Here is an 18,944-nt window from a genome sequence, read left to right on the forward strand (position 1 = left end):
AGGCAATCTTAATTCTGGCATTTCATAACTCTTGAGTGCTTGATTTTTCAAATGTTAATGTTCTTTTAACATTTTTTAAACGTAATATATTACATGAAGAAGCAAAGAGAGTATAAACCCTGTTTTCCACCTCTTTAGGTCCTATTTAAGTGACTTGTCCAAGGCACACAGCAAGTCACAGAGCCTGAATTAGAACTCTGGAGTTTGTGATTCAGAGTCCTTTGAGTCCATGGGTTCTCAGGATTACAACCTTACAGAAAAGTGTCTGGGTTGAAACTATTCTGCCCTTTCCATATTACTAGACTGGAAGGGGGCGGGGTTTTGATTTGATGGAATTGAGGTACCAGAATGGAGGACAATCACAGCGTTGGTCATGCTCTGTCTTTAAAAATGGGTGATTGCTTCTTTAAAATAGAGAAAAATAAAATTGTTTTCTTGAACTTGCTACAAATGAATGTTGATTTTTTTTTCCTTAATGAAAATTGAGACTTGATCACTCTAAGGTCGTAGTTGTAGATGTATTGTGAAAGCTTCTTTGCTTAGCTTTCCAGAGCCATAGCCTTTTATAGCACTCAGATATAGACACAACCTTAGTATGTTGTTGCTGACAGGAGGCATATTGTGTTTGTGGTGATTAAATGACCTCATTGTGTGGGCTTTAGAGCCTATGAAGGGTGAAAAATGCAATCAAGTGTGGGGTTTGAATGGTTGAGAAACCACTATAATTTGTGAATTAAGGCTGATCTCTAAATAGCTGTCGATCATCTGGATATTTCAGACCTTGCACTGCTTACATCCAAAATACTGATGTATAGGTTGCTTTGTGTACCCTTATGCAGAAATCAGCTGCTCAAAAAAACTCCACCTCATCAACATTTAGAAATTGTTATAAATTTCCTCAGAACTTTAAAAAAAAAAAATCGGCTGAAGTGCAATACTAAGGAAAAAATTAGTTCTAAACACACAATCTAAAAATTCTGACACTAAGTGGATATGCATATTCACTACTTAACACTGGGCATTGACCTTCCTGTACAGATTCTTCCCCAGGTCTGTAAATAGATTAGCAAGTGCAGTCTGTCTTCTGCATTTGCATTGAATCCCATTGACTTTGATGTGAGTGCACATGATCAAAAGTCTGCACCAATGCATCTAGTTGTAGGATGGAGACCCAGAGCCTGAGCTTTGCAGTGGGATATCATTGATCACATTTTAGGATCAGTGCTTAAGATAAGGTTTGTATTAACACCCAGATTTTTCTAGTAAAGTGTTTGGATTTTTAGTCTGTGACAAAGTTGGCTGAGCCTAAATACAAATGAGAATGCACTTGTAACAATCATAGTAAATTATCTTGGAGTGGAGTTATTATAAGCAAGGTGTGAATGGGGTAAGGCCTAAACACAGTTTGGCCCAAGCTTTGCTATAATTTATTTTGTTACATAGACATGCAAGAAAAAGTGATGGTCAGTTGATTTTTTTTCCTTTAGATAAAGTGCTTCTTTGATTAAAATTTCCATTCCAGTATTGGCAAAAGAAGACCCTCATGTCACTGCTTGCACTTCAATCTGGTTTATAGTAACTGAGAAATAATAGAATTATAAGCACTCTCAGTTCTTCCCTTGCTATATCAAACTATATCAAACTCTTTTTTTTTTTCCTCCCTTCTCAGGTCAATTTCATATTTGTCTACATCTTTTTTAAAAAAGAAACAATTTGCAGATTTACTCCCCCCACCCAATTCTTTTTGTTCCAAACTCAAATTAAATGTTATCTGATGATCCTCTTGTTTTTGTTTTGTTGTAGGGGGGGCTAGAGAGCTGAAGGGGAAAATCTGTTTTCCAGAACTGGTAAGTACCTTTTGCTAGACAAGTAATAATTCAGAATGTACAATATACTTTTATTAAGAGCTAACCTCCATAGATGAAGTAAGAAGTGTTGATGTTTGACTGAAACCAAAATCCTGTCCAGTTTTTCATACAGGAACAATGTTAAAAAACTGACTAAAACTTAGATGTTGCTAACTAAGGTCCCAATCCTGCAAGTGAAATACTCGTGTGTGCAAGGATCACTGTGCAGTTTGAAGGATTGGGGCCTAGAATTCCAGTCGTTTTACAGGTCCGGTAGGCTCCTGATTTAGGTAACTTGTTAAAATGTAAAGACATGAGTGCTTAAAATGATTGTCAGGATCCTGGGTGAAGGAATGTGGGACTGGTGGCAGGAGTTTGGGATCTTAGAACTGAATCCAGGGGTCAGAACCAGTAAGAGGGTCAAAAATCAAGCCCAGGGTCAGAACCAGACAGTCAGGAATTGGGCTGAGGCTTAGTTCCAGGTATCGGGATCTGTTTTGGGGTTCCAGGGAGTTGTTCAGGAGTCAGAATCCAAGTAGAGCCAAGGTTAGTCCCAGGAATTCAGGAACAGAGAAGCAGGCAATCATGGCAGCTAGGTAAGGATCCACATACTTTCCTGGACACTTCCTGGTACATGCCGTGGCTTTATATAGGTTCAGGGGCCCAATCAGAGATCATTAAGACCACTGTCAGTCAGATCATTTGAGGAGGAACTTCCTGTGGTGTGCTGTCTCAGGGAGAGACTAGGTTCTTCGAATGATAGTCCCTATGTGTATTCCACATATGGGTACGCATGTGCACCGTATGCTAGAGTCCAGAAATTTTTCAAAGTAGTGTCTGTTGGCCCTCACATGCGTAGTAGGTACCCTCATGCTTCTGACCGAAGGTATAAGAAGCAGTGCAGGTTGACACCTTTCCAGTTTCTTCTTATTGCAGCAATGGCCTCAGTTGGAATTATGCCTTCCTTTACTTGGTTCTATAACCTATAAATAAAACGTTTGTAGATAGTTATATTCTTAGATTTCCCTAGGTGATAGTTAGTGTTGTTGTTTTTTTCTCCAGTTGGGGAACCTCTCTGCGACTCTGGGATTATGCCCAGAGTCCGTTCAAGAATTGAGTTTCCTGCCTTCGACCCTTCTCCATCAGTAAAAAAAACATCAGCACTGCCTGTACAGTCTGGCTGAGGTGCATATTTCTGCAAAGTGCAGTATCTGTCACACCTTCCCACCCAGAACTCAAGCAACCTGGGAGCTTCATCTACAGAGGCACCTGATGAAGGCCCTGAGGCCCCCCTCTGATCTGGGCCAAGGAGACCACCCCCCCACATAGGTCAGCCTTAACTGACCAGCGGTGCCTTTCCAAGCACATTCCTTGGAGCAGGGTCTTAAACATATAAGCCCAAGGATTCTTCTTCAAGGACTCCACATGAGAGTAGGGTGCTCTCTCATGGACACAAGGATAGATCCCCATTGAGGAATGGCCATAAGAAACATACTTCCTCCCTGAGCCTGTCCAAATTGGGTGAAATGTTACATATGGAACCTAAGGAATTGGCTCTGATGGAGACCCCCAGATCAAAGGGCAAGATACATAAAAAAGAAATACCTTCCAATTCCATTGGTCATCTAGGTACCGAAGCCTAAGGATAGACTGGTTCCATCTATGAGTGCTAGTCCAGATCGATAGTCGGTACCACCTCATCTAACTAAAGACTGTTTAGTTGCTGCAGATGTACTAGATCTGTCAGATTTAACTTTGGGAATCCCTTGGACACCAAGGTGTCCTGAGACTTTTCCAACAACAGAGGATGTATTCCTCTCTTATTCATAGTCTCCATTTCTTTCTGGCCCAGTCTCCTGATGGGGATGATCTGACTCTGTTGGAGGAGTCAACATCACTGTTCTAGGAACTGTCTCACCTGCAATCATTTGGCTGGAGTGCCCTGCTACTGACAGCGCCACTGCACTGATTGAGTAGTTCTATCACTTGGATGGATCCGAGGAGATGGCTGCACTGGTATCTCCGTGGATGCTGTTAAGCTCCAATAGACAATTGAGGAGTTATGCTTGCCATTCCACTTGGTATGACCTTCAAACCCCTCCACCCCCAGGGACAGCTGGTACCAATGTCTTTGGGGGTCCCCGCAACCTATAGATCCCTCTTTCTGGCCTTATTGTGGGTCTGTGGGATCCTTATGACAGGTGTTTGGACCCCTCTGAAGAATCGTACCACTCCTCTCCCTCTCACCAGTCAGTGTATGAGGAGGAGGAGATTGAACCATATCCACAGGTACCGAAGGGTGCCTCATCATCATCCCTGGACAAGGTGGTCACTCCTCTGCCAGATGACCGCCTCTAGTACCAGGAGCTGCCACAAAGAGTTCCCCGTAACCTACAGATCCTATTAGAGGAGGTCCAGGACTCTCATCACCAACATATTACAGCCTCGGGGACCAAATAAGGTGGCCCTGCCTATCAATGAAACTATACTGAGACTAACTGGAGTGGTATGACACACTCCATCAGCCTGTGCCCCTACATCAAAAAGAGCTGAGAGGCAATACTTTGTTCCTGGCAAAGGAGCCAAATTGTTATGTTCTCATCCTGCCCCTAACTCGCTGGTGGTTCAGGCAGCTCTTATAAGGGCTAGGTCATACTATCAAAAGACCACCCTGGCAGATAAAGGTTCTAAGGGACTGAAGCTCCTGGGGAGGAAGGTGTTAGCAACATGAAATTGCAGGCCTGTAGAAAACTACTACGCATTTTGTTAACAAAATGCAACTTTAATATCTATTCCAGGCTTGCAGTTTTCACAGACAAGCTTCTCACAGAAGACAGCCCAATTTCAAGTCTCTCTTAAATGAGGGGAAGCTAGTAACAAAAGTAGTCCTCCAGGCTGCAGTGGATGTAGCAGATGTGGCTTCCAGAAGTGGTCACACTGGTCTAGTCATAAGGAGAGATACCTGGCTGCAATTGTTAGGGTTTCCAAGGAAAGTCCAAAACACCATGCAGGACCATCTCCCTTTTAATGAGTTGGATCTCTTCAGTGATAAAATGGATGAGTCCCTGCACTTGCTAAAAAAACTTGAGATTGTCTCTGTATTCCCCTAGGATTTATCCATTGGCCTCCAGGAGGAAACACCAGAGGCAATCTTAAAGACCAAGGCCGCCACCTCCTCATGCAATTTATCAGCTGAGCCTTTGTGCAAACACCAAAAGGTTCAGAGGCCTTGCTTCTTGGCCCCCTCTACTGCCCAGCCTCTACTCTTGCTCTCTTAATCACCAGCCAAGAGCCACGTTTGACATATTGGTCGAGACCCATGAACTGTCACTTATGCCAACCCCCCTGTCATCTTTGAGGGCTGTCTTACACTCTTTGCCCACAACTGGAACAAGATCACTATGGACAGCTGTGTTCTGGAGATTATCCACCAAGGACACTCTGTAGTATTTCTCTCCCTCCCATCTCAGAAACCCGCTGCCCAGTCCCCCTTTGAGGACCTCTCTCATGAGGTAATTTTTCAGTGGGAAGCAGAATCCCGTTTATACTGAGGTGCAATAGTGCTTCCCACTTCATTGCCATTGGAGGGGGTTCTTTTATACCCTCCATCTTTTTGGGAGATTAGGAAATATGAAAAGACCCATCCCACACTTTCAGCAACTCAACCTTCTTATTTGAAAGTTGAAATTCTGGATGATTATGCTGGCATCTATAATATCCTCCCTTCAGGAAGTGATGTGGTTTGTGGCTCTTGACATAAAGGGTGCGTATTTCCATGTGGATGTTCACCCATCACACAAGAAGTTCCTGCATTTTGTGGTAGGCCAGGAATACTTTGAGTTTTGAGTCCTCCGCTTTGGCTGGCTATGGCACCCAGAGTATTTACAAATATTTTCTCTGTAGTAGCAGCCCAGATGAAATGCCGGGACCAAACGATGTTCCCATATGTGGATAGTTGGCTCCTGGTAGGCTGATCTTGTCAGGAGGTGTGGTGCATGACAGACATACAACTTCTAACAGCCCTAGTCATGTGGATAAATGAAGAAAAGTCTGTTTTGTTATCCTCAAGGTCAGTAAACTTTATAGGGGCAAGGTTGGATTCAGTTTCTGTGAAAGTGTTCCTTCGCTCAGAAAGGTTTCATGCAATGGGCAGCCTGATTTTACACATCACCCACAGGTCAAAAGCCACAGTGCACAAGTGCCCCTGACAGTTTGGCCACATGCACCTACGTGACTCCTTTCTTCAAACTCCACTTATGGTGCTTGTAGACAACCAACCAAGGACCAGAGCATCTCCAGGTTGCTCCTGCCAGTGTTGTTACCTCCTTAACTTGGTGGTTGAATCCAGAAAAGTTCATGGTGGGAGTTCCCTTCAGCCCTCCCACCCCTAGGGCCACCATTATGACCGACATCTCTCTTCTAGGATGGAGTGCTAACCTGGACAACCACACTGCTCATGGCATCAGGACTCCATTAGAGGCCAGGCTGCATATAAACTTATTGGAACTGGAAGAGATCCATCTTTTTTGCAAGCCTTCCTTCTGCTTATATACTAGCTCCATATACAGATAATATTGGACAATATCACTGCAATGGTCTACATAAAGCATGCGCGCGCACACACACACACGCACAGAGCAAGAGAGAGAAAAAGAAAAAAAAAATCTCATCCCCTCTGCCACGAAGAGATCAGACTTTGGAACTGGTGCATCGGGAAACACATCACAATACCAGGAATGTGCATTGCCTTAACAACAACAACCTGGCAGACAAACAGAAGCTTTGTGATAGGTCACAAATGGGAAGTTCACGACGCAGTCGTAAGTGAGATATTTACACAGTAGAGTACTCAGTTACATGACCTCTTTGTGTCCCAAATGAACAGAAAGCTCCCCCTATGTTGCTCAAGGGAAGTCATGAGTTGCTACTCTCAAGGTGATGCTCTGCTCATGTCCTGGATGAATGGCTGCAGATGTGTCTTTCGTCCCATTCTCCTGTTTCTGCAGCTCATAGGGAGGATACACTGCGACAAAGCCAGCATCATTCTCCGAGCACCCCACTGGCCCAAACTATTCTGGTTCATCGAACTTCTAATAATTTCTGCCTGCCCAGCAGTCAGGATCCACCTGTTCCCAGATCTCCTAATCCAGAACCTGAGGGAAGACCAAGTATCCTAGTCTGGGTGAAGTCCACCTCACTTCCTGGTTTTTGGATGGGTGTTGGAAATAGAACTCTCATGTTCAGCCCCTGTTCAGGTGATCCTTAACCAGAGTAGAAAAGCGTATTCTAGAACTTGCTATCAGACCAAGCGAAGACTTTTTTTGGCCTAGACATGACTACACCAACGTTCTCCAGATACTGTAAGCATCCTGGTTGTTCTGGACTATCTCCTATTCCTGAAGACTTCACATGTCTCCGTTAGTTCGCTAAGAGTACATGTAACAACGATTAGTGCCTTCCTACCTCTGGTGGACAGATGCTCCATTTTTACTCACTGAGCTACAGTATGATTCGTGAAAGGCTTGACCAGGACCTTACCACCAGTATTTAAACCTATGCCTCAGTGACACCTTCATCCGTGTCCTATCCAAGCTCACTAGTGCACCTTTTGGACCCGTGGTGAATTGTACCATGGTCCACATGTTTGTGAAGGTGGCATTTATAGTAGCTATCACCTCAGCGAGCTCAGTGCCATCGTGATGGCTCCTTTTCATACAGTATTGCACAAAGAAAAGGTTTCTCTTCAGCTATGTCCCAAGTTCTCCCCCAAGATGGTTTCTGAGTTCCATATCAAATGATACACTTGTATTTTTCCCAAAAACCTATGCTTTCTCTGGAGATAAGAGACTTCATTCCCTCAATGTCCGGCATGGTCTGACATTCTACCTGCAAAGAACCAAGCTCATTAGGAAATCACTGAGACTCTTTATCTCCATAGTGGAGATATCACGAGTGCAAGCCATATCCTTCCAGAGGATTTCTAAGTGGATCTAAGGAGGCATCTTAGAGTGATGCAAGATAGCAAACATTCTTCCCTCTGGAGGTGTTGCAGCTCACTCCACATAACACAAGCTCCCTCCATGCCATTCCTATCAGATGTTCTGCTGCAGGACACCAGCAGAGCAGCCATTTGGAGTTTGACGCACACATTTGCGATTCACTACGCTTTAGTTTATGCCTCAGCTGTGGATGTAGCAGTGGGATCAGTAGAATTGTAAGGATTTTTGCTACCGGCTTTCTTGAACTTGCCTCCAGCCTGAACCCTGCTTGTCAGTCACCCAAGTGTGGAATACACATAGGGACCATCACCTGAAGTAGTGGAGGTTACTTACTGTAACTGGAGGTTCTTCAAGATGTTTGGTACCTATCTGTATTCTGCTACCCGCCCTCCATTCTTTCTACTTCGGATTTTGTTGGATTTGCAGTGAGAAGAGGAACTGGAGAGGTGTTGACCCATGCTGCCTCTTATATCCTAGTCAGGAGCAAGAGGAGCACTGCTGTGCATGTGCGTGCCATTGGACACTGCTTTGAAGAATTTCCGGACTTGAGCGTATGATGCACATGTGTATTCACTTGTGGAATACGGATAGGGACCACACATGTGAAAGAACCTCTAGTTCCAGTAAGTAATCTCCACTTTCAACTGCTGTCAGATGGCAGTGTGAGGATGTGGGTTTCCTGGGAGCCCTGCAGGCCTGGGTTCATGTTCCACCATCCTTTTGCGAAGTGTCCTGAATATTAAGAATTGAAATGTCCAAAAGTAATGAAACATAAAAAGTAAGGTTTCTTCAGCAAAGTTAACTCTGTCCCCTTGCATTTAGCTTTTGTGTTCTGCTAGGATTAAAAAGTAATCATGATTAATCAGTTTTAATTGCACTGTTAAACAATATTAGAATACCATTTATTTAAATATTTTGGGCTTTTTTCCCCTATATTTTCAAATATAGGATCAGGGCTGGGGGCTCTGGGTGCAGGGCTTCACCCCTCCCCCCACTCCTGCCCAGGAAATGTTGGGGGGGGAGCTAGCCTCAGCCCCCTCTTGTCACTGACTGGGAAGCAGAGGGCTGAGGCTTCAGCTCACATTGCTGATGCCTCCTGCTGCTCCCACAGGTATGCAATAAACACTTTAATTTTGCTTTCAGTTAATTGCAGACATTAACTGCAATTAATTTATAGCCCTAATTGCCACTTAATATGATGTTAAATATATGCTTTTAAAATATAGTATATTGACAACATAGTTGGATTAAAGTTGCACTGAGATCTTTTAATTTTGAAGCTTTCTAACTTTTGTGTATTTGTTAGAGAAGAAAAACAGGGGCTAGTGCATTTATGTAACTTCTGTAACAGTATAAGTATGTCATTCAATCTAGCTATTAATATTCATATTTTATATATAAATATATGCACTAACTTAACCACATTTGACAGTTTGTCTGATTGTAGGAAGGTCTTGAAGTCACTAAATATCAATGAAGGATTATTCTTATTTGTGAAGAATCTATTCCAGCAAGTAATTGTACTGTGAACTACTGCCTCCAAAAGCAGAAACCTATTAAGCTAATGGCAAATCTGCTTCTTCAGTCAGCAGCATTCCTAGCTGAGGTTTGGTAGGAACAGTCTGATATACAAAAGATCTGTATTCCACAGTCATTTTTTTTTTGCATTGGTGACTTCCAGTTGAAGTACAGAGTAAGTCATTTCTCCTTTCCTTTTTAAAAAACACATGAGATTAAACACAGTCAGGCCAACACAATCCTGTTCTTTCAAGTGTCAGTCTACTGCCTGTCTAATTACAACTATAATTTAGGGTTTGATCATGTTGTCATTCAAGTTGAGAGAAAAACACCATAGACATCAGTGGAAGCAGGATTGGGCCCTTATAAAGCCAAAAAAGCATTTATACATCTGCAGTATCACTTTCAAAGTTTTTTAATGTCCATTTATTTTTATAAATCTCTGCACCTGCACAGATGACATAAAAAGGTAATGAGTTATCTTCTAGGAAAAAAGATGGTGAAACAGCACTCATTCTTTTATTTCTTTTAGATTTTAATTTAAGTTCAAGTTCATTAAAAGTTGTAATAAACTTGCAAAATGTGCTTGAAAATTTACCGGCCCAGATACAATCTACTCATCCCTTTTTACCATGTTGTTAATGAAAATACTTGTGATATTTAACCCACCTGTTTCCGATGGGCCTAGGACTTGTAGGTGTTCATTGCTCTGCTCTCTCTACGTTGGTAGCACCTAGTAGAAGTGATCTCATTCAAAATAAGACTTTTTGGAGTATTGCATGTAGTTGCATGCTTAAAGTTCTGACCTTGACTATCTGACAGTGAGTTACTCCTCCCTGCAAGAAAGGAAACTGTCAGTTCTTCTTCGAGAGCTGATCCCTGTGAGCGTGCACATGCTCTGTATGCTCAGGGCCAGAAATTCTTCAATAGCCATGCCAGCTCATCTGAAGCTGTGCCTCCTAGTGCTGCCCTCTGAGGGCATAAACACTGATACGGACCGACTGACCCCCATTTCTTTTTCTGTCACCCATGGTTGGGGATGGAACCTCCTGTGTCCATTTCTTTTCTTTGGTGTGCATCTTAGTTGAGTCTGTAAATACTATAAAAACTATTCCTAGTTAGTTAACAAAGTTTAGTGCTTGTTAGTTGGTGTTGAGGTGGGGGTCTTCTCTTTCTAGTTTTCCCTTTTTCTTCGGTGCATCAATTATGCCCAAGTGCCAAGGCTTGCCTGACATGCCCCTTGGTTTTCCTAGTGAGCATCTTCATGAAATTTGTGCTGCTCAGGGAATCACATGTCTCCCTCAGAGTGCCGTATCTGCCATGCCTTTCCTCCGTATATCAGACAAGTCTGTGATTTCAGGCTCCACAAGCACTTTGTGGCACTTTCCACAGGCCCTGTTACAATCTAGGACCCCTTCCCATTCTGCTTCCTCTCTTCCAGAATCACCAGGCAGCACATTGCTGGGTTTTGGTACTGGTGGTTTTCAGTTCTTCCCCAAACACAAGAACTCCGTGAAGCAGAGACATGAGAAGGACCATGGCAAACTTTCTCACAAGAAGAGGGACAAATCCCCGCATAAGTGCTCCAAAAATATGCCTGCTTTCCCCTTTCTCTGGCACCACCAGAGATCTGTATCCTGGAATGAATGCACCTGAAACTTGTACAGCAAAGAAGACATTGATGGTACCAGGAACTCTCAGTGCCCAAGCCTGCACATGGACAGACCATCAACAACTTCCGTGCCTCATATAGATAGGAGGGACTGGTCTCTCCTTCTCCAACAGTACTGACCATGCACAGACCTTCTGTCTCTAAGACAGCTTTGATGGCCCTGACAAAGCCCAGGACCCTGGACAGTTCACCTCAGGCAGGTCTTTGATATGCATTCTTGGAGGATTTGGCTATCTATGCAGACCTTGAGTTCCTGATTTTCACAGAACCGAAACTGTTGCAGGAGGTTCCTGCTCCATCAGTCTACGCAACATTCACCGGTACCAAGGCTTAGCCAGGAACTGGAGGCTCAGGCTCAGTTTCTTTCCCACCTACTGCTCCTGCTTCTGATCAGATGGAATCAAATTCCATGGTACCCCAACAATGAAACATGAGGAGGCCTGTTCATTGGACAAATATGATCTGGTACCTACTGGCCTTCCAGTTAGCTGATTGGAGGACTAACAGTCCAGGCAAGGCTTCCAGATAAACTCTACCTGCCTGCCCTAGTTAACAGCAATTCTGGCCCAGGGACCAATGGTGCCCACCATGAAGGGCCACCTCTGTTCCATAATAGTCCATTGCATCGACCTTCTTGAAGCCCCTGGAATATCCTTCCAAGCATCTGAATATGAGGATCCATACCCAGGAATGGTCACCACCAAGCAAAGAAGCACAGTCTTCATAGTAGCAGTTGGAGTACCAGCAATGCCAATGGTACTTTTTGTCCTTTCCAGATGAAGCAATATCACTAGCCTCTCCCTCTTCTCCAGACAATTTTAAGCAGTACTAGGACCTTCTCTGAAGGATTGCAGACACTCTCTCCAGAGTCTTTTGGAGGAGGTCTAGGATTTAACTCACAAGCTCCTAGACATACTTCAGCCTATGGATCCATCTAAAGTAGAACTCCCAATTAATGAGGCCATCACAGAACTTGCCAGAGTAGTCTGGCAAACACCTGTGTCCTGTGCCCTGCCCCAAGAGTGGGCTGAGAAACATTGATTAAACTAGCTAGAGACATAAAGGGTAACAAGAAAACATTCTACAAATACGTTAGAAGCAAGAGGAAGACCAAGGACAAGGGTAGGCCCAATTTTGGGGGGGTGGAGAACACAATAACAGAAAATGTGTAAATGGCAGAAGTTGCTAAATGACTTTTTTTATTTCAGTTTTCACCACAAGGGATAGTAGCAATTGGATGTCTAACATAGTGAATGCCTATGAAAAATGAGGTAGGATGAGGCTAAAAATAGGGAAAGAACAAGTTAAAAATTACTTAGACAAGTTAGATATCTTCAAGGTGGCAGGGCTTGCTGAAATACAACCTAGAATACTCAAGGGGCTGGATGACTGTGATATCTGAGCCATTAGCAATTCTCTTCTAAAACTCCTGGATGATGGGAGAGAATTAACTTCAGTACCTGGAAAGATAATGGAGCAAATAATAAAGCAATCAGTTTGCAAACACCTAGAAGATAATAAAGTGATAAGTAAAAGGCAACATGGATTTTCCAACCACAGAATCATGTCAAACCAACCCAATAACTTTTTTTGACAGGATAACAAGCCTGGTGGATAGGAGAGAAGCGGTAGATGTGGTATATCTTGACCTTAATAAGGCTTTTGATTCTATCTTTCATGACAGACAATATAAACAGCTGTAGCGGCACAGGAGCCAGCAAACACAGCTGTAAACAGGGGAGATTGAGTGGGAGTTTGCAAAGGGAGTTTGAGGGGAAAATTGAGAGCCAGGCAGAGGAACAGACAGGCTAGTGAAGGGAGTGTGTGATGGTCTGGCAGTGTTTTGGTGCTTGTTGAGGGTTTGTGTTGCTGTGGGTGGTGTTTTGGTTTGGTTTATCTTTCCCGAACTAACAGGACTTAAGTGAGAAGGCTATGACAGATACAGAGGCTGCAATGGTAATGACCCAAGCTGTGGAAGACACAATGAAGATTACTGGATGTGGAAGCTGCGGCATGTACGTGATCTTGGAGGGGGTACCTGAAAAGAGTTTCGTCTGCATGAAGTGCCGCCTGATAGAGCTGATGGAAGAAAAGATCCCAGGATTGGAGATGCAGGTGGAAACCCTGGTTGAGTTTAGAAGGGGGTTTGAGCGGATGACGGAGCAAAGACATGAGGAGACTAGCAGATGGAAACAGGACCAAAAAACTCTGAGGGGGGACTACTGGGTGAGGAAAGTGGACAGTGGAAGTATGTGACTAAGAGAACCAGGCAGAGGAAAAGACAGGCCAGTGAAGGAGAAATAGAGCTCAGGAACAGGTTTGCGGAGTTGGAAAATGAAGGGGCACAGCAGGTGGTCACTGAAGGTTGAGAGGGAGAGAAGAAGAGAGGAGCAGCTGGTCCTACAGGAAGAGGGGGAAAAGTCAATGGAGATAACACCAAGTATGAGCCCGAGGAGGATACGGGATGGGTTGTGGAGGATTGCAAGGGAGAATAGGAATCGAGAGGACTTCAGCCAGAGGGAACGGGATAGACTGGATAATCACACCATTACCAGAAAAAGGCAGGGCTACATGAATGGGGACTCCTTACTGAGAAGAATAGACAGGCCTGTAACTAGAGCTGATTCAGAGAACAGAAGGGTGTGCTGTCTGCTGGATGCTAAGACATGGGATGTGGACCTGAGGCTGAAGAGGATCTTAACGGGAGTAGGAAAGAATCTGCTGATTGTCCTTCGTGTGGAAACAAATGATACGGCTAGATTCTCGCTGGAACATATCAAGAGAGACTATGCCAGGCTGGGGAAGACGCTTAAGGAAATGGAGGCTCAGGTGATCTTCAGTGGGATTCTGCCTGTTCCTAGAGAAGAGCAACAAAGGTGTGACAAGACTATGATGATCAACAGATGTCTCAGGCAGCGGTGCTATAAGGAGGGCTTTGGGATATATGGTCACTGGGAAGCATTCATGGACAGAGGACTGTTCTCTTGGGATGGACTTCACCTAGTAGGGAGGGAAATAAACTTCTAGGATGGAGGCTGACACAACTGATTAAGAGGGCTTTAAATGAGGAATTTGGGGGAGATGTCCATGTAATCTCCATGCCGGATTTTAACATTCAGAAGGAAGAAGATGAAGAAAGAAAGGATACAGCCATGGGTAGAAGAATGGACATAAGGAGGAAGGTTAGCGTAGATACTAGTCTAATATGTGATACTGGCATAAGAATGTCTGTCTGTGCCTAATCTGGTAAAGAATGTGAGAGAAGCCAAACAGCAAAAATTAAGATGTCTGTACACTAATGCAAGGAGCCTAAGTAACAAAATGGAGGAACTAGAGCTATTGGTGCAGGAAGTGAAATCAGATATTATAGGGATAACAGAAACATGGTGGAATAGTAGTCATGACTGGAGTACAGGTATTGAAGGGTATGTGCTGTTTAGGAAAGACAGAAATAAAGGCAAAGGTGGTGGAGTAGCATTGTATATCAATGATGAGATAGACTGTAAAGACATAAGAAGTGATGAAATGGATAAGACAATCTGTCTGGGCAAGAATCACACTGGGGAAGAAAACTACTAGAACATCCCCTCAGATAGTGCTTGGGGTGTGCTATAAACTGCCATGATCTGATTTGGATATGGATAGAGACCTCTTTAATGTTTTTAATGAAGTAAATACTAATGGGAATTGTGTGAGCATTGTGGGATTAACTTTCCAGATACAGACTGGAAGACAAATGCTAGTAGTAATAATAGGGTCAGATTTTCCTGGATATGATAGCTGATGAATTCCTTCACCAAGTAGTTGCTGAACCAACAAGAAGGGGATGCCATTTTAGATTTGGTTTTGGTGAGTAGTGAGGACCTCATAGAAGAAATGGTTGAGCAATCATGAGTTAATTCAGTTCAGACTAAATGGAAGTATAAACAAAAATGGATCTGTGACTAGGGTTTTTTGATTTCAAAAGGACTAGCTTTAAAAAATTAAGGAAATTAGTTCGGGAAGTGGATTGGACTAAAGAACTTGTGGATCTAAAGGTGGAGGAGTCCTGGAATTACTTCAAGTCAAAGTTGCAGAAACTATCAGAAGCCTGCATCCCGAGAAAAGGGTAAAAAACTCATAGGCAGGAGTTATAGACCAAGCTGGATGAGCAGGCATCTCAGGGAGGTGATTAAGAAAAAGCAGAAAGCCTACAAGAAGTGGAAGATGGGAGAGATCAGCAAGGAAAGCTACCTTATTGAGGTTGGAACATGTAGGGATAAAGTGAGAAAAGCCAAAAGCCATGTAGAGTTGGACCTTGCAAAGAGAATTAAAACCAATAGTAAAAGGTTCTATAGTCATATAAATAAGAGGAAAACAAAGAAAGAAGTGGGACCGCTAAACACTGAGGATGGAGTGGAGGATAAGGATAATTTTAGGCCTGGCCAAATATCTAAACAAATACTTTGCCTCTGTCTTTAATGAGGCTAATGAGGAGCTTAGGGATAACGGTAGGATGGCAAATAGGAATGAGGATATGGCGGTAGATATTACCACATCTGAGGTAGAAGCCAAACTCAGTTTAATGGGACTAAATTGAGGGGCCCAGATAATCTTCATCCAAGAATATTAAAGGAACTGGCACATGAAATTGCAAGACCATTAGCAAGAATTTTTAATGAATCTGTAAACTAAGGGGTTGTACCATATGACTTGAGAATTGCTAACATAGTTCATAGCTAACATAGAAAGGGAAAAAAGGGTGATCTGGGTAACTACAGGCCTGTTAGTTTAACATCTGTAGTATGCAAGGTTTTAGAAAATTTTTTGAAGGAGAAAGGCGTTAAGGACATTGAGCTCAATGGTAATTGGGTCAAAATACAACATGGTTTTACAAAAGGTAGATCGTGCCAAACCAACCTGATCTCCTTCTTTGAGAAGGTAACAGATTTTTTTAGACAAAGGAAACGCAGTGGATCTAATTTACCTTGATTTCAGTAAGGCATCTGATACGGTTCCACATGGGGAATTATTAGTTAAATTGGAAAAGATGGGGATCAATATGAAAATTGAAAGATGGATAAGGAACTGATTAAAGAGGAGACTACAACGAGTCATACTGAAAGGTGAACTGTCAGGCTGGAAGGAGGTTACTAGTGGAGATCCTCAGGGATCGGTTTGGGGATCAATCTTATTTAATCTTTTTATTACTGACCTTGGCACAAAAAGTGGGAATGTGCTAGTAAAGTTTGTGAATGACACAAAGCTGGGCTGTATTGCCAATACAGAGAGGGACTGGAATATCCTACAGGAAGATCTGGATGATCTTGTAAACTGGAGTAATAATAATAGGATGAAATTTAATAGTGAAAAGTGCAAGGTCATGCATTTAGGGATTAATAACAAGAATTTTTGTTATAAACTGGGGATGCATCACTTAGAGGTAACAGAAGAGGAGAAGGACCTCGGAGTATTGGTTGATCACAGCATGACTGTGAGCTGCCAATGTGATATGGCTGTGAAAAAAGTTAATGCGGTCTTGGGATGCGTCAGGTGAGGTATTTCCAGTAGAGAGAAGGAGATGTACCATTATACAAGGCACTGGTGAGACTTCATCTGGAATATTGTGTGCCGTTCTGGCCTTCTATATTTTAAGAATGATGAATTCAAACTGTAACAGGTTCAGAGAAGGGCTACTAGGATGATCTGAGGAATGAGAAACTTGTCTTATGAAAGGAGACTCAAAAGAGCTTGGCTTGTTCAGCCTAACCAAAAGAAGGCTGAGGGGAGATATGATTGCTCTCTATAAATATATCAGAGGGATAAATGCCAGGGAGGGAGAAGAATTATTTAAGCTCAATACCAATGTGGACACAAGAATAAATGGATATAAACTGGACACTAGAAAGTTTAGACTTGAAATTAGATGGTTTCTAACCATTAGAGGAGTGAAGTTCTGAAATAGCCTTCCAAGGGGAGCAGTGGAGGCAGAAGAAACATCTGGCTTCAAGACTAACCTTGATAAGGTTATGGAAGGGATGGTATGATGGGATAGCCTAATTTTGGCAATTAATTGATCTTTGACTATTAACCTTAAATATATCCAATGGCCTGTGATGGGACATTAGATAGGGTGGGATCTGAGTTACTACAGAGAATTCTTTCCTGGATGTCTGGCTGGTGAGTCTTGCCCACATGCTCAGGGTTTAGCTGATCGCCATATTTGGGGTTAGGAAGGAATTTTCCTCTGGGGCTGATTGGCAGAGGCCTGAGGGGGTTTCGCCTTCCTCAAGCATGGGGCACAGGTCACTTGCTGGCTGATTCTCTGCACCTTGAAGTCTTCTAGCCACAAGCTGAGGACTTCAGTAGCTCAGACATAGGTCAGGGTTTGTTACAGGAGTGGGTGGGTGAGATTACATGCCCTGCGTTGCGCAGGAGGTCAGACTAGAAGATCATAATGGTCCTGTCGGACCTTAAAGTCTATGAGTCTATGACCGTCTTATGAACAGGCTAGGGAGGTACAGCCTAGATGGAGCTACTGTAAGGTGGGTGCATAACTGGTTGGAAAATTGTTCCCAGAGAGTAACTATCAGTGGTTCACAGTCAAGCTGGAAGGATATATCAAGTGGGGTTCTTCAGAGATTGGTTCTGGATTCTGTTCTGTTCAGTATCTTCATAAATGATTTAGATAATGGCATGGAGAGTACACTTGCAAATTTTGCACATGATGCCAACCTGAGAGGGGTTTCAGGTGATTTTTGGAGGATAGAATTAAAATTCAGAATGATGTGGACAAACTGGAGAAATGGTCTGAAGTAAATAGGATGAAATTCAATAAGGACAGGTGCAAAGTACTCCACTCAGGAAGGAACAATCAGTTTTACACATACAAAATGGGAATGACTGCCTAGGATGGAGTACTGTGGAAAGGGGTCTGGGGGTTATAGTGGATCACAAGCTAAATATGAATGTGTAACACTGTTCCACAAAAAAGAATATCATTCTGGAATGTATCAGCAGGAGTATTGTAAGCAAGACACAAGAAGTAGTTCTCTCTCTCTATTCCATGCTGATAATGCCTCAGCTGGAGTACTGTGTTTATTTCTGAGCACCATATTTTAGGAAAGATGTGTACAAATTGGAGAAAGAGAGCAGAGGAGAGCAACAAAAATGATTAAAGATCAGGAAAACATGAACTATGAGGAAAGATTGAGAAAAATTTGGATTTGTTTAGTCTTGAGAAAAGAAGACTGAGAGGGAACATAAGTTATCAAGTAAGTACATAAAAGATTGTTACAAAGAGGAGAGTGAAAAATTTTTCTTCTTAATATCTGAGGCTAGGGACAAGAAGTAGTGGACTTAAATTAAAGTGGTTTAGGTTAGACATTAAGAAAAGCTCCATGTCACGGTGATTAAGCACTGGAACAAATTGCCTTGGGAGGTTGTGGAATCTCTGTCATTGGAAGTTTTTAAGAACTGGTAAGACAAGTGCCTGTCAGAAATGGTCTCGTTATTACATAGTCCTGCTTTGAGTGCAGGGGGCTGGACTTGGTGACCTACTGAAGTACCTTCCAGTCCTACACTTCTACGATTCTGTGGTTACTTTGTTATCCCTATGGAGCAGAATTTTTGTTTTCCCCCTCTAACCCCAGTTTCCTGGTGGTGCAGGTAGTTACGGAACAAAGCTGGCTACACCAGCCCAAATCCACCCCACAGGGTAGACACACCAAGTGACTAATCCTTTATGGAAGGAAGCTGTTCTCTTTTGACTAGTGTAGCAATCCAGATAGCTAACCACCACGCTTTAATGTCCAAATCCAATAGCTTATCGTAACTTAAGTTGTAATTTGTGAACAAACTTCCTCAAGATTTCAAAACCCAGTTCCAGGCCATCCTGGTCACCTAAAGCTAGTTGCACAGACTTCCCTC

At 43.0% G+C, this 18,944-nt stretch overlaps 1 protein-coding gene across 7 annotated transcripts in view; it reads left to right on the top strand.

The window, feature by feature from the left end:
* The window catches only part of PHF21A (PHD finger protein 21A), a 304,777-nt gene that overhangs the window by 69,290 nt on the left and 216,543 nt on the right, over positions 1-18,944 (top strand). For 6 of the 7 annotated variants that reach the window (XM_030559955.1, XM_030559954.1, XM_030559957.1 and 3 more), the window contains exon 2: positions 1,804-1,847. The gene's annotated coding sequence lies outside the window, so the exon portion shown is untranslated. Of the gene's footprint in view, positions 1-1,216; positions 1,236-1,803; positions 1,848-18,944 lie in introns of those variants that run through there. The other variant, XM_030559949.1, reaches the window with a different exon arrangement.

The sequence above is a fragment of the Gopherus evgoodei genome, chromosome 4 (assembly GCF_007399415.2).
Source record: "Gopherus evgoodei ecotype Sinaloan lineage chromosome 4, rGopEvg1_v1.p, whole genome shotgun sequence".
NCBI lineage: Eukaryota > Metazoa > Chordata > Testudines > Testudinidae > Gopherus > Gopherus evgoodei.